The 14,119-nt window shown below is 42.5% G+C and overlaps 1 protein-coding gene and 1 pseudogene across 1 annotated transcript in view; one reads left to right on the top strand and one right to left on the bottom strand.

The window, feature by feature from the left end:
• Window positions 1-14,119, top strand: part of Ptprz1 (protein tyrosine phosphatase receptor type Z1) — a 183,857-nt gene that overhangs the window by 20,860 nt on the left and 148,878 nt on the right. The gene's annotated exons all lie outside the window — the stretch shown is intronic.
• Window positions 4,696-6,183, bottom strand: LOC127194791 (homeobox protein NANOG-like; annotated as a pseudogene).

The following is a 14,119-nucleotide window of genomic DNA, read 5'->3' as shown; positions in this document are numbered from 1 at the left end:
GATTATCAGATCAAAAAAATTTATAATAGATTTTTGAATAGTTACCCTTAATGACACATATATTTGAAGAGTATATTACTATCAATAATTATGTGATTGTAATAAAACAGGCTTTTAAAATGTGTTGCTAAAAACACATTGCATAAAGCATACCTTTTAAAAATTCTGATTATGTAGTATGGTACTATTCACTATAAGCATGCTATGTACAGGATGTTTATAGAGCTTTTTCATCTTGAATTTCAGAAACTCTCAGAAAATATCAACTCACATGCTTTCCTCCCCAAAGCTCCATCAACCACTGAACCATTTTTCAAGGGATGAAAACAGCCTAAGAGTTCACAGATGATGAATGAACAGAGAAACTGTAGCATTTGCATGCAGCAGAATTTCATTCAAACTTTACAAGAGGACATTTAATATTTGCTGCGGCACCGATGACTCCTAAGAACGTTATATGGAGTGAAGTGAGGCCAGTTACTGAAAGATAAACACCTTGTAATCCTACTAAAATAAAGTAGATATTTTTCTGAGCGTAGGGAAACAGGCTTTGTGCTGTGAGACGTTTTCCACTTCTTACTTATGGCCTCTTTGCCTTCCATTGGCAAATACTTGAAACTTTAACTTGTCAGAGACTTACTTCATAATATGTATTTCCTTTATGAGGGGAGAAAACAGCTTGGTTAATAATCTCGTGTTAGTAACAATCTCCTGAGATATTCTCTTAATATTATTTTTATATGATCTTTATAATACTGGCATGGACCCTATTATTTACATTGCTGATGCTTTAGTTTCTGTTAGCTCACAATTGAGAGATGGAAGAATTTAAATTTGCTCTCAATTTCCTCCTTCCCAAGCCCTTTGCTTTTAACCGCTATCACCTTCAGTGGTGATACAGAAAGTTTTGGGAGGCATTAGGGTTTGAAATTGGTTTGGCATAGTTCATTTTAGCATATACCTCAGGAAGAACTGATCTTTATACCAGAAAATGTGTTATCTGTTATGTTTTTCCTGAAAAGCCAGAATCTTGCATTGCTCAAGTTGACACTTGGTCTCAGGTTTCTTGCTGCCATGGTGCTCTCAGGAGTGTGGGTGTCCATGGTGCTCTCAGGAGTGTGGGTGTCCATGGTGCCCTCAGGAGTGTGGGTGTCCATGGTGAGCTCAGGAGTGTGGGTGTCCATGGTGAGCTCAGGAGTGTAGGTGTCCATGGTGAGCTCAGGAGCGTGGGTGTCCATGGTGCTCTCAGGAGTGTGGGTGTCCATGGTGCTCTCAGGAGTGTGGGTGTCCATGATGCTCTCAGGAGTGTGGGTGTCCATGGTGAGCTCAGGAGTGTGGGTGTCCATGGTGAGCTCAGGAGTGTGCGTGGGTGTCCATGGTGAGCTCAGGAGTGTGGGGGTTCACAGTGAGCTCAGGAGTGTGGGTGTCCATGGTGCTCTCAGGAGTGTGGGTGTCCATGATGCTCTCAGGAGTGTGGGTGTCCATGGTGAGCTCAGGAGTGTGGGGGTTCACAGTGAACTCAGGAGTGTGGGTGTCCATGGTGAGCTCAGGAATCTGGGGGTTCACAGTGAACTCAGGAGTGCAGGTGTCTAGGAGTGTGGGGGTTCACAGTGAACTCAGGAGTGTGGGTATCCATGGTGAGCTCAGGAGTGTGGGGGTTCACAGTGAACTCAGGAGTGCGGGTGTCCATGGTGCTCTCAGGAGTGTGGGTATCCATGGTGAGCTCAGGAGTGTGGGTGTCCATGGTGAGCTCAGGAGTGTGGGGGTTCACAGTGAACTCAGGAGTGTGGGTATCCATGGTGAGCTCAGGAGTGTGGGTGTCCATGGTGAGCTCAGGAGTGTGGGGGTTCACAGTGAACTCAGGAGTGTGGGTGTCCAGGAGTGTGGGGGTTCACAGTGAACTCAGGAGTGCGGGTGTCCATGGTGCTCTCAGGAGTGTGGGTATCCATGGGGAGCTCAGGAGTGTGGGGGTTCACAGTGAACTCAGGAGTGCGGGTGTCCAGGAGTGTGGGGGTTCACAGTGAACTCAGGAGTGCGGGTGTCCAGGAGTGTGGGGGTTCACAGTGAACTCAGGAGTGCGGGTGTCCAGGAGTGTGGGGGTTCACAGTGAACTCAGGAGTGCGGGTGTCCATGGTGAGCTCAGGAGTGTGGGTATCCATGGGGAGCTCAGGAGTGTGGGGGTTCACAGTGAACTCAGGAGTGTGGGTGTCCATGGTGAGCTCAGGAGTGTGGGGGTTCACAGTGAACTCAGGAGTGCAGGTGTCTAGGAGTGTGGGGGTTCACAGTGAACTCAGGAGTGTGGGTGTCCATGGTGAGCTCAGGAGTGTGGGGGTTCACAGTGAACTCAGGAGTGCAGGTGTCTAGGAGTGTGGGGGTTCACAGTGAACTCAGGAGTGTGGGTGTCCATGGTGAGCTCAGGAGTGTGGGGGTTCACAGTGAACTCAGGAGTGTGGGGGTTCACAGTGAGCTCAGGAGTGTGGGTGTCCAGGAGTGTGGGTGTCCAGGAGTGTGGGTGTCCAGGAGTGCGGGTGTCCAGGAGTGTGGGTGTCCATGGTGAGCTCAGGAGTGTGGGGGTTCACAGTGAACTCAGGAGTGCGGGTGTCCAGGAGTGTGGGGGTTCACAGTGAACTCAGGAGTGCGGGTGTCCAGGAGTGTGGGGGTTCACAGTGAACTCAGGAGTGTGGGTGTCCAGGAGTGTGGGGGTTCACAGTGAGCTCAGGAGTGTGGGTGTCCAGGAGTGTGGGGTTCACAGTGAACTCAGGAGTGTGGGTGTCCAGGAGTGTGGGTGTCCAGGAGTGTGGGTGTCCAGGAGTGTGGGGGTTCACAGTGAGCTCAGGAGTGCGGGTGTCCAGGAGTGTGGGTGTCCAGGAGTGTGGGTGCTTGTCCTTTTACATCCTTCTGTGTGTCCCTCTCTCCTGCAGCGGTGGCGCACAGTGTCGGCTGCTCGGCTTGTGTGTAGCCTCTTGGCCACTGTCTGTTTTAACTCCATCAGTCACCAGGATGCCATGGGCTTAGTCTTTCTGCTCCTCACAGGTCTACACTCAGCAGCTCTCCCTGTCTCTTTTCCATGGCAACACAAAATCAGTGAGTGCTGCTTCCTGGGAAAAAGAGTTAGTGGTCAAGAATTGCTAAGTGATTGTCTGGCCAGAAATGCAGAGGGATATGGTAGTATACAGGTCAAATTTTCTACTCGTGACTTCATTACTTTGTCATTTAACTAAAGGTTTCAAGCTCCTGCTATTTCCCGTAGCATCTTATGATATTATAATAGACCCACTAAATCTGATTTTAATCATAAGAATAAAACCTTTTCCTAGGAGAGTAACATCTTATTAGATGCAGCATATACCACTTTGATGACACGTTTAAGTGTTACAGTACCAGAAAATGGTGCTACAAATGTATAAAAAAATATGGACGTCCACAGAGTAATAAACCACAGAAGCATGTTGCATGTCAAAGAAGATGTGCAGCCCTTTTTTCTGTGTGTATTATTTTACTTAAATTAGTCAAACTGGCATTGGTTTATTATGGTACAGTCAAATATAAATATCTATCTTTTTAAATTTATTTATTTTTATTTTATGTGCATTGGTGTCTGCCTGCGTGGATGTCTGCGTGAGGGTGTCAGATCTTGGATTTATGGAAAGTTGTGAGCTTCTATGTGGATGTTGGGAATTGAACCTGCCTCCTTTGGAAGAAGAGCCAGTGCTCTTAACTGATGCGCCATCTCTCCAGCCCCCATAAACACCTTTCTACAGATATTAACACAGAAGTGCTCTTGGTGAAACTCCAAAGAGATGGAGGAAGTCAACAGAACCCACGGGACAGGAAAAGTTTTCTAATGGCCAAGATGGAAGTCCTCCTTCAGCCAAAGTTTTAGTTTTATTCTGTTGAGGTGCTGCCTTACTATTTAAACATAGTCAAGGCTGGCCTTGAATTTACTCTATGTCTGGGCTAGCCTCGAACTCCTGATCCTTCTGCCTCATCCTCTAGAGTGACCACCCTATCTGAATGAATCTTCATACTTTTTACACTTTTAGATTCTACTTCCTAAAGATACACGAACATACTGGATCTAGAGCTAGTGCCACATGTCTATTTCCATAGCAGGTCAAGTTAGTCAAACCTCCTTGATTAGATTCCAGCTAAACTCCAGTCCTCAAATCACATGTACACACCATGATCACCAAGACCAAAGCTTCTAAGAAAAAGACACTCCAGAGTCAGAGTGCGTAAGGATGTGAGTATGTGGGGAAGGAGAGGGCGTGGTGCATTGTCTCCAAAGCCCTTAGTTAAATCACATCTCCAGCACAACACTAGAGAAAAGGACAAGTTACACAGCTAAGACACATGCACCAACACAGGGCTGCAAATAGAGCTCAGTGGTTGCGTGGGTGTTCAGCATGTTTAAAGTTCTAAGTGTGCTCACTTGGCACCAAAGGAATAAAAATAAAAACAATAAGCCAGGTGGTGATGGTGCACACTTTTAATCCCAGCACTCGGGAGGCAGAGGCAGGAGGATCTGTGAATTCGGGGCCAGCCTGGTCTACAAAGCTAGTTCCAGGACAGCCAGTCTCAAAAAACTAACAAGCAAAAAGTAATGATAATAATAAAAAATATAGAAATCATTGGGAAAGGGGAAGGAATCCAGCATTGCCCTGACTTTAAACTGAATTGTACACTCCTCACGCTCTACCCGATGAATTCACAGGAATTCAGGAATAATTCCCCGGCTTGTGGGTTGCTAAAATACGCATAGCTTTCCCTGGTGGCTTCCAAATTAGCCTCCAAATCACTGGCAGAGAAGTTTTGCTGCAACTGCGTGTAAGGCTGCAGGGAGTTATGGAATGGAACATTCTGAGTCTGGCTGTTCCAGGCTTGAGTACACTAGGTCTGCGTGATCCAGGCCTGGTTGCTCCGAGTTGGATTGGTCCAGGCCTGGTTGTTCTGAGTTGGGTTGGTCCAAAGTCGGCCTGTCCAACATGGAAAGGCTTCCAGATGTTCACCAGATAGGCCCGAGGATAGCTGGAACGGGCCGTGCGATCGTCCACTGAGCTGAGCCCTTCGAGCCACGCTGTTGCCAGTCTTCAGCCGTTGGGTTTTCTGCCACCACTTACGTTTCAGTCTTTGGGTTTGGACCCAGGTCTTAGCCTGCTTCTAGCTACGGTTCTGAAAGGCAGAGAGCTCCTGCATCTCCTGGAGGCTCGGGTACCTATGCCTCTGAAACCTGTCTCTGAGTGCACACAGCTGGGCCACAGAGAACACAACCCTCATCTTCTGCTTCTTGGCTCAGGCCTTGTTCCATCCCTTTTCCTCGGGGCTCTCTTCAGACCCAGAACCACAGAACTTTAGTTTGGGACTGGTAAAAGAATCAACGCTGTACTGAAGAGGAAGGGCGATGAGAGACGTCTCTGGACGGAGCTTCTCAGCAGCAGACATTTGTAAGCAAGAGTAATGAACTGCTGGCTTTGGTGAGCAGTCCCTGGAATTTGACGCTTTCTCAGAACAAGGCAGACTCTGGGGAAGGGGGCTGGGGGTTTGGGGATCTATACTCAAGTTAGTCCGAAGGCAAGGGGAGGAGGAAAAGGTGACTTTTAAAAAAAAGTTTTTAACAACAAAAATGTTAAAACTTTAAAACTCATGGTCTAGGGGAAAGACTTTAGAAATAAATAAATAAATAAATAAATAAATAAATAAATAAATAAATAAATCAATCTCCAGGTGTAAATTTATCAAGAAGGAAGCGTACCTCAGTCCTCCCACAAAAGAGCGAGACACCAGCTCAGCCTAGTTCCACGTGCAGCTCTTGTACATTGCATTCTACCCACAAGAATCCCCTTCAGACAAGACTTGCTTTGACCATGAGGAAGAAAGCTCCGAGTGTACTCTAAAGAACTCCACAGAAGCTCAACTCACGTTTGCTAAGCCCCCAAATGCTACCATGCCATTTTCAGAACGCGGTTCTGATGTTGGAGGCATTTCTGGGAGATCTCGTAATCTGCTGTTTTGGGAGCTGTGATAGAAATACAGGAGATATCGTCTCTGCTACACCCAAACCATATTTTCTAGAACAGAGGAAATGGAAGTTTGTTTTCAACCCTGACTTTAACTTTAAAAAATAATATTAAATAGTATTTAAAAATACTATTGTCTTCCATGCTAGCACAGTGCTAAATTCATTTACATGACTGCAATTGCTTCGGGGACATGGGGGAATAAATATATTCGAATAGATCCTTCCGAGGGAACTGAGAAATCTGCCCAAGTAGCGATACTGGGTGATTTGTTAATCTATGTTAGAACAGGGTGGGTGTGATGCTAAGAACCAATAATGTCTGTTACAAAGAGAAGTATTCCTGCTTACAATCTGTCCCAAAGTCCTGCGGAACTTTTAGCAAGTACTTGATGTTAATTATCCTTAAGCGAAAGAATAATAGAGAGCCTACAAGTAAGAAGTAAGCTGGAGGGGCTGGGGAGATGGCTTCGCTGATAAAGTGCTTGCTATGGACTCATGGGGACCTGAGTCTACATAAACATCTATAGAAGAAGCCAGGTGCGTCGGCTTGCCCTGTGATCCCATTAGCAGAGATAGGAGGATTCTGGAAGTCTCCAGCCTGTAAGTCTACCTCTAGGCTCAGTGAGAGACACTGTCTTAAAAACTAAGGTGGAAAGTGAATGAAGAAAGCAGAAAACATGAAGCTCATACCTCCCTATGCATGTGTCCACACCCACACCCACCCATACCTACGCACACATGTGCACACACACACACACACACACAAGTACATACACTTATGCTACACTACACCACACATATATGCACACATGCACTCAGCACACAAAATAGTAAAGTGGAGCATGGAACAGAGTAGCTAACAACATAACACACAAGGGACTTTCAAGGGATGGCAGTACAGAAAGAAGCCAGCAACTCCAAAATGTACAGTGTGTGGATTTACCACCATAAAACTTTAACTCAGGGCTATACGCTAAGGCTTTCTAGATGATACCTATTCCAGCGCTGCTTTCTTTCTTTCTTTCTTTCTTTTTTTCTCAGTGCTGCTTTCTTTTTTCTCTTTCCTTAACTTTCAAAGACCCTCAATATCAGTGGCCTTCACTGAACAGAACCAGTAGTGATCGAAACATCGCGCGCTCCCTCTGCAAGTCCTAGCAGGCACTGCCGCTCACATACAGCCTCACGTTGATTAATTATATTTATATTCTGACATTAATCTACCGTCTAATTCTGCGAGATGTATTCCTGTGTGAGTTGCAGAGCTCCATCCAAATACATGCTCTGCATCTTTCTTGCTTTGCTATCTGTTATGTGCAGTGTTTTATATGCAGCGCTGAATATATGTAACATAAATCCACCTGACTGCGACCTCATGTGTTTTCTGTTATTGGAAGTCTTGTTATTATTGTTAAAGTTACTGTAAGTTTGGATTTCATTTGAACAGAATGGTAGTTTCCTGTTTCTCTCCCCTTCTCTCTTCCTCTCTCTATTGTTTTTTTCTCTCCCTCCCTTCTCCTCTCTCCACCTTCTTTTCCCTCCAGGAGGAGGAAGGGGGGAACGTTGGATTCTTTGGAATTTTGGAGTCCTTGGAATCAGAGCATAGAGAGGTTGAGTAAAAAGAGGGCCTTCCCGCTAGGCCTGAGGAAGGGCCCTGTTTAGCTGGAGAATTCTGAGCCAGAGCCACGAAGCAGCTCCCAGCTGGTGCTCGGCTGGCCCCTTGAGAGAACATAAAGTAGAGGCGTTGCATTAAAAGATACCTTTTATGGACTTTCAGAGACCACATTTGGACCCCGAGACAAGGGAAAGCTAGAGTATAAGCTCTGTCTGGCAATAATCACCTGTTCTTGGGGAATTAGCTCTTCAATCGTTTAAGCACTATAACCTCAGTGAGTGGACAGTGGGAACTTCACTGCTCTTGAAAGAGATCTCAGACCATTTTCTGCAGCATATTCCTGCCCAATCCATAGCTCCTGCCATGACTACAGTCTGAGCAGAGGTGAGATGGCCGCTTACTAGAGCAGAGCTGGATACATGAGCAGGCATTGGAACCCGAGAGACAGGGGTCAAGCGCGTATTGATTCTCAGGGTGGAGGGGTCAAGTTCGGGAGCCAGAAGACGGTATGAAACATGACTAGGGTGAAGATAAACAGAGTGAGCTGAAACTAAATGCCCAAGATGTGGGGTCACCCATGTGCCCGTGCCTGGCAACTGCGGAAGCAAGCACAAACCGGGCAAGGCCTCTCACTTGGAACAGGGGCATGCTTCTTGTGTACAAGTCTCTTCTCTTTGTCTGAAGATGGCTGCTCCTCTTCTGTGGGTCCACATTGTTTCAGTATGTGTCTCCTGATTGGATTAGATAGTGCTGATGGCTTGCTTTCTGCTTCGTGGTAACCGCTTACGCACGTCTCCTCTTGTTCCATGTGAAACCCTCCGTGTCACACATTGGCTCACCACATATGAGTGAGGTAGAGTTGTGGAACCTGAAAGTTGTTGTAGATAAAGGTGAGTCTCGCTGCCTAAGTCTGTTTGAATGCCTTTCCCTGCCCGACTCTGACCTTTCAGTGGCATGAGATGGGCAGAGGCAGAGAGGAACTTAAGTCAGAACATGTGATTATGTGGTTTTATAGGCACTGTTATCATTGTTTGGGATTCAAAAAAAGAAATGAAATTCCTATTTTCAATGAGCACCTAAAAGGTATAATATGCACTGTCTCTTTTTTATTTTTTTAAATTTATTTTTAATTTATATGTTCACTTTGCATCCCAATCATAGCCACCTCTCCCTTCTCTCTTCCTGCCCCCCCCCTCCTCTTGTACCATTACTGTGTATGTACTATTACTGTGAAGTATTTTTCACTTTAAAGTGGAAGTTTCTGGTTTGTTTTAAAACTCAGTTGTCATGCAATGTTTTCCTGGAAACTGTCTTGTGAGAGGGCACGTGGTATTTTGCTAAAAACAGACGTGCGAGAGGGCTTGTGGTGTTTAGAAAGAATATAAATAGAACCCCACAGACAGTGAGATGACACTTCTGCATTGCTTCAATGTACAATGCTTCACAAGCCTTTTTCCAGTTGTCATTAATCACATAATGACATAATCTCAGCATTAGTAAGAGGTATTACAGTTTTGGCCGGATCTGTTCCTGACAATTGATGGAGTCTTATTCTACCTTTTATAGTTAACTCAAAAATCGTTTCTATATATGTCTTTAAGGTACAGAGCATAGTTAGTTGTGGAATTCACAGCCCTAAATGGAACATGCATGCCAATCCCTTCCTCCCAAGGCTCAGGGCTTCCTGCAGAGGAGAGTAAGAGCCAAAGGTAGTGAGTAAATACAAGACAACAGTAACAAGGCAGCTCATCATATGAGCTCAGAGGCTGTGTCTGCATCACACGCCACAGACCAAAGAGCATCATAGAGGGGAAAGGAGGACAGAAAGTCCTCACCTGACCAAGAGACTGTTGGCACTGAACGGCTTCTGGGAGAGGGAGAGTCTGTTTTCTTTGAGAGTTCAGCCATTTGTAGGTCAACCATACCCTAATGGAACACCACATATTCATGAACTTATAGGCAACACAAACTGGACCTGAGAAGTTAAAAAAGAAAATGGACACAAAGTTGAGTGAGTAGAGAAGGTGGTTGGGTTTGGGAGGAGTTGGGGAAAGGGTTGAATGTAGTCAAAACTCATTCTACTAAATTCTCAAATGACAAAGAAGTTAAGTTGAAGTAAGTGTTACTGCAGAAAAGATATATTTCATTAAAACGATTAAAAACTGTGAAAATGTACTGCAAAGGGTTTTTTGTATGTTTGGCTCAGAGTATAGAATATAGATTACTTTTTAAATAAATGATGCAGCAACACAGAGAATTCTCTGGTTACAAAAAATTGTTGTGACTAGTTAAAATATTCAAAAATGTGATGATGGACACATTACATTACAAGCCAAGAGGAAATTTAATCAATTAATTTCTTAATAACTTAAAACAACATGTGCTTGTATTTTAATAAAATATCAATTATTTGGCCCTCTGATGCTATTTGTTGAAATTATTTCCCTAGGAATTATTGCAGAATGCCTATCAGGTCATGAAAAAAAAATCATGTTTCAGTAATTGGTGCCCTTAGTTTTCTCTTTCACCTGGTGCAATCCAGGGTCGCGGACAAGGGTTGGTTTCTTTTCCCCATCATCAACATTCTGACTGCCATGGTACCTCCACATTGTCTTCCTTCTGCTGTGCCCGGTCTGGCAGCCAATCAGCTGAGCTGGCTACTCCCAGACAAGTGACCACACCCTTCATCACTGCACTCTTTCCTACTACCCAGAAGGAAGTGGAGCATCCGCCTGCGCTCTTGCCAACAAGCTCATACTCACCCAGAAAGGGAACCTATTTGGAAATTTATAGTGAAGGCTTCAAGATATACTCATTTAGCAGAATAGTCTAGAAAAGTAGTTTATATCCTAAGGAGGTCATACACTGTAATTTCTTTTCTTTTCCTTGTTTTTGTTAGATTTTTCTTTCTAAAGTTCAGAAACCTCTTTCCCTCCCTCGCCCTCTTCCCTCCCTTCCCCCTCCCTCCGTAGCCACCTCTTCTCTGTGACTTGAGCACTGGAACATAATCATGTAAACCTTTCTATTTACCACTTAGAAAACCTTAAATTTAGTTTCTTCTTTTGTATTCATTTAGTCATTCTTAGCTGATTTTTAGGGAACATGCACCACGTCACATCTTTTTTTTAATGTGCTCCCTTCACGTTCATTAGTAGGAAATTATTTGGTGTTTGGGAGTTGCATTTTCCATCTTAGCACAAGGCAGCTCAACACTTGTTTCTATTCTTATGAAGCACACGTGTACTTTAATTCCCTAATAAAATGTTTGTGAGCTTGGAATCAGTTGCTTTTATTCAGTAAGATTCAAAATAATAGTTTTCATTGTTTCTTAAAATTTAATAATAACTTTCGTACTTCCTAGAATTTTTATTTGATTTCTGAAAATAATGAGAACTTGGCCTTTGGTAGAAAACATAATTATTCCTGTTACTACTACATTACCAAATATAAACATTGCTTACTTCAGCTGTCTAGAAAGATAATGACCAAGTCATCTATCATATTTTAGTGTTTTTATAGAGCTAAGAATTATAGATGCAGTTTTAGCTTTATGTTGATAGACTAAAAATCATTTTATTTTTGCTATCCTTGCAAGTTGTTCAGTTAAAAATCTTTAACGTGAACTATAAGTATGTACATTTATGTCTGCGTAATCACCTTTATAGCTCTTTGACAGATTTGGGCCTTGGTATATATTTTTTATGTTGGTTACCCAATGGAACTATAGGTAATTTCCCTGAGTGGGGGGATATTGAGGAAGACTTTTTCTTGACTTGGCATTTCTGCTCTCAGTCCTGGGTGAAGAGAAAAACAGAACCTCCATGCGCTCCACATTCTAAAGACTGTACCAACAACACTTAGAAAAAGAACAGGAAGCAATGTCTTATTCAGCATTAACCAAGGGAACAGATCCTACACCAACCAGTTTTTACCCAGAATCCCTAGCTCTACTCGTCATCCTTTGTAGGGAGAGTTCTGCACAGGCAGTTACCAGGAGCACCTTCCCTGAAGGATGTTACAAGGACAGATGCTTCACCTCACGTCCAGACCACAACCTACAGCAAAGCCAAATAGATGACAGCATTAAAGCATGGGAACCATTTAGAAAGATTGGGAAAGTCTGCAAGAAATGGTCATTGAGATCTTTAATCTAAAGTCATTGCATGCAGTGATTCATGTGTTTATATCATCACGCACACACATATGCACATGCACACACAAAGAAATGGAGGCCATGTGGGCTTTTATTAGCAGAGGGAGGGAGAAAAACAATCTGTGATATGAACTCAAATAATTCAGCACTGCTTTGAACAGCCACATCTGCTTACTATGAAAAAGCTATATGTAAACCTGAAAACATTTCTGTGATGATAGGCCTAATCATGTGACTGCCATCTCCATATCACCATTGTCTCATCACTTTGTGGAACACTTTTCCTATTTAATTGGCATGATTTATTAGAGAGACAGTTGTCTACAATCTTCATAAGCACGTTTTTGCCAGTTCCTTCCACTGCCTGCTTCAGCTGAGGACCTCTGTGTCTGTGGTGGCATTCTTACCCTCAGTGTTTCAGGATACATTATCCTACGAAACTGGAGAACTCGAATCCATTAAAGGATTAGTGACAACAGGATGTGGAGGAATCTGCTTCATTTAAAGGGAACAATAAGAAGAAAGCTCGTGGTTGGCTAACGACTATCAGAGATGAAAGATCATGTCAGGAATATTTTCTGCCTTGTAAACTGCTTGAATTCCAAATGTGAATTTCACATTCAGGCAAGTGCACAGATGGGCACTAGTCACTTTCCAATGGTCAACGTGGTTGGCTTCTGTGTGTGTGTGTGTGTGTGTGTGTGTGTGTGTGTGTGTGTGTGTGTGTGCTATATAGCAGGCTTTCTATAGTAAATTTATATAGATTGTCTTCTGGGACAATTGTAAAATGAAAACTATTAAATTCTATCCATTTTGCTCAACAGTAGCAGTCTGACATGATGCAATAGCCAATGTCATCTTTCATAGCTCAAGTTCAGATTCATGGTTTATAAAGAGTGATAGTTAAATCGAAGATTGCCTTCATTTGCTAGACACTAGTCTGGCCTTGAGAAACTCTTTCAGGTAAGACTTGTTTGAGGGAGTTTCAGGTAACAAAGCTCCCCTCAGCTTCAGGGAAAGAGGTTTGATTAGGAGAGAAAGGACAGGCAGATCTGAGCACACATGACATGTGTGTTATCACAATGTCCTGGCTTGCCACCCTCTGCACAGTGGTTTGCTGGATCTGGCTTTCCTGACATTAGTGGAAAGAGCCGGTGTTCAGGTCATTTGCACTATTTAGAAAGTGAAGTTTATGATACATGCCTTGGGAAGATAGTCTCAGCTTATATTCCACTCACATAGAATAATCAATGATTAGATCTTGAAGACTACTCTTTCATAAAGCCAGTTCTGTGTTAGGCATACAGAGAGACTGCTCAGCTTTTATTGGATAGTGTAGATAATGACACTGAAAACCTGAGTGGTCTCTGTGTGGATATTCTTTGTAAATAACTAAATGACTCATTAGCTAAGTAAATACCATCTACAGAGTTTAACTCCATCAATAGTTACATAACTAATACATAGTAAAAATAAATAATTTTATATAATCTAAATTTTACTTTTATTTATAAATATCATGTGGCTATTATTAAATAAAAATGGTAATGATTTTAAACTGACTGGAATGTTCATTAAAATTCTTGTTTGTTTTACTGAACTATGTATTACAACAAAAAACTTGAGTATGTTCAAAACAAATTGAGTATGGAAGCTACTATGAGGACACTTAATTCACTTTGTCATGTCCGGATGAACATTAGGAGCAGGGATTTTATGAATATATGCGGTAAGTCTCATGTTACTCTATGACTTTGTATGCCTGTGCTGAATGCTTTCTCTGATTTCTTAGCCATGGCCCAAGACCATACATTGAAGAGTTGTCTAAGTAACTGAGCTTTCACATATCTTATTTAGTCATAGATGACTAGAGATTGTCATAATATATTAGAGAGTATTTATTTATATGTCAAAATCTGTGGAAAGAAAAAGTCAAGGTCAAAAAATATCTTAAAACATAAATCAGCAAATTTAAGCAATCTAATTTATCTCACACATATGCCTATTATAGTTTAATTTTATGATTTTCACAAATTATGATTTTTAAAATAAAATTAACAAATAGTATTTGAATATGATGTATTCAATTAATTAATTGAATAAATTTAATTTATGAAAATTAATTTGAATAAATTTAATAAATACAATTTTTAAACATTATCAAAATGCCATGATTATTTCTTTTCAGATATGTAATTTAATATGATTCTCACTTCTTCAGATTATTGCTCTTTTTCAAATGAATATAAACTGCCATTTGGCAGCTTTGTGTTCTTGACTGAAACTGACTTATCTGCAAATATAGCTATCTAGTTGTAAAGTGATCATCATATTT

Source organism: Acomys russatus, chromosome 10 (assembly GCF_903995435.1).
Source record: "Acomys russatus chromosome 10, mAcoRus1.1, whole genome shotgun sequence".
NCBI lineage: Eukaryota > Metazoa > Chordata > Mammalia > Rodentia > Muridae > Acomys > Acomys russatus.
This window is presented reverse-complemented; position numbering and strand designations above follow the sequence as displayed.